The sequence below is a fragment of the Mercenaria mercenaria genome, chromosome 1, assembly GCF_021730395.1.
Source record: "Mercenaria mercenaria strain notata chromosome 1, MADL_Memer_1, whole genome shotgun sequence".
NCBI classification, from domain to species: domain Eukaryota; kingdom Metazoa; phylum Mollusca; class Bivalvia; order Venerida; family Veneridae; genus Mercenaria; species Mercenaria mercenaria.
Genome location: NC_069361.1, coordinates 107,422,501 through 107,425,077, shown reverse-complemented (window position 1 = coordinate 107,425,077; position 2,577 = coordinate 107,422,501).

The following is a 2,577-nucleotide window of genomic DNA, read 5'->3' as shown; positions in this document are numbered from 1 at the left end:
ACCATAATTTGCAAAAATAAAACTCGACCTTTGCTGAGTCTGTTTTAGCTAACTGGCGATTGAGTGTAAATAATTAAGAACCACCTTTTATATTATACACAAGTAAAAGCATTACTCTTCATCCTACAAGTAAGTCACGAAATTAAAAATTGATATTGTTAAAGTGACTTCACAGGCGGCTGGGTGTTTTAAAGTATTTGTATTGAACATAACACAATGTCACTATAATAAGATCTACTTACTTAGACATTTGTAGCAACGTGATAATGTATAAGAGCATACCAAAGGAGCTAGTGTGAGAAACTAGGTAAGAACAAGCATTCAAATCAAAACCTACGTATGTCTGTGAAAGTGTTTTCTTCGCAAATATGTATCAAATTATGTTTTGTCGCTTATACTTTCCTGAAATTTTGACATTTTAACTGAAATATGTTACCCAGTCCGTTACAAAATGACCTTGTCTTACGATTTTATTCCTCTTGTTCATGAACTCGTGAGTGATCGCCTCTCCTAGCGGGGCCGCACCACATACGATCCTGTTTTATAAATTATAGTAAAGAAACCAGCGTGGGAACCATCTGGTCTAGTCGCGTAATGGCGGACAATTTTTTTGAACACTAATTTTTTCACTTGGCATGGTAACAGAGCTCTAAATTAAAGCTAGTTTCCGTTTAAATTTCATTGTGGATGTATTTTTGACATTTTGGTAGGAAAAATGGGAGAGCAGGTTGTATTTTGGTGAAGTGAAGCTTAATTCTAGTATAAGTAGTACTTACAGGTCACAGCAGTGTGATTTTGATGTGATTTTACAGTAAGCAAATGTGACAGGAGACATCTCTCTTAGAAGATACCTGACACCTACTTTTCTTTTCATTTTATATCAGTTTTATCATAACTCTTTAAAATGAGGTAAGAATTTGTTTTCTGAAATGGGTCTAGCTATGTTTGGTAGCTCTGTTCCAATCTTTTTCGGCGAGTTATGCCTTGGTCACAAAACCGTACGATGTCCGTACGGTTTTAAAAAATCGTACGAGTCCACCAATTTTAGAATCCTTACGGTTTCTCTACAATCGTAGCGTCTGCTCACAGTACCTACGGGTCCCGCACGTTCTTCAGAGGATGCAGTCGTAGGACACCCGTACGGATATAGCAGACAAGTCGTAAGAAGCTCGCAGAGATCCCGGCCGTACCTCGTACGGTGCTCGCGAGTTCGTGCGGCGCTCGCCCGGCACTCGTACGATGTCCGCACGGTGTCTTTGCGACAGGAATAAATCAGTTCGGTGACGTCTGGAAAATTTACAATTTTAGGATATCCGTACCAACATCGCAGAAAAGTCGTACGGAACTCGCAAGGAACCCGGTCGTACCTCGTGCGATGTCCGTTGGCTCGTACGGCGATCATACGGTGTATAAACTAGTTTAGCGACATCTGAAAAATGTCATTTTGTAGGCACTCAGCTGATCGTAACGCCCTGCGAGCTCCTTGCGGACATCGCACGTTCTCCGTACGGTGACCTTAATATCGTACGGACGTGCGAGTCCCCTACGATAATCGTGCAAGCATCCTCGCGAGCATCCTCGCGATGCTCGTACGAGCCCCTCCGGGGCCAGTGCGGCTTCCGTACAGGGCTCTTGTGAGCTGCTCCCGACTTCGAAAATCTGTACGAGCTAGTAAAGAACTCGGGACTCGGTGAAACCGAGTTACCGAGTCCTCTACGAGTTCAAAAAGTCTGTACGACGGTCGTAGGAATCAATGATGTCTGTGCGGATGCTGTACGAGTTTGTCAAAATTCGTCTGAAAACTGCTCGTTTGGAGCTCGTAGCGTTCTTGTGACCAGGGTATTAGTTGTGTATGACCTAAAGCGCCGAGTTACAGTTGTATTTTCTTTCCTAAAAGGGAGCATGGTCTTTTTGGCTGTATACACGTACCTAGTTTCCTGTGTAAATTTACATAAACACTCTACCTAACGAAAAATTGAGTGAAAGAAAGATAAACTCGTAAGAGCTTTTGTATTTCCAAACTTCGAGAATCGAGAAAACATGTAATCGGTCAAGGAAGTCACTGGTAGTTCTACTGTCGGCCTTGGACTTCTAAATATCTTCTCTGGAGATGCAATCAACTGTAAAAAAACGCCGGTTTTCTATTTGATATTTATGGCGATTTATGTTTTTGGATTGACGGTAGTCTCTGATCGGTAGAATTGCAGAGTAGCTGCAAATGATGTTTCTCAATACAAGTAAGGCAGTTCCTGTTGAAAGGACAAAACGCATTTCTGCTCCTAATGCAAAGTATGGTATTCAGACAATATGTACAGAGGCCTAGGCGAACCAGAGCTAAACCGGTGTGTATGAGATCAGATAGCTGGACGTTAAGTGATACTTATCACTTTTATGAGCTGATTTTAGTCCAAACATGTATAATAAACGTATATGGCATGTTACACGTTAAGACATCTGTTCTTTTTTATTATAATTATTTTGCTGTCCCTAGTTTATCATGTGGATCATTGAATGCATTAAATTAAGTACTGAAAACCTAGATATATGTACTTCTCATTACACTGATTGTTAATATTT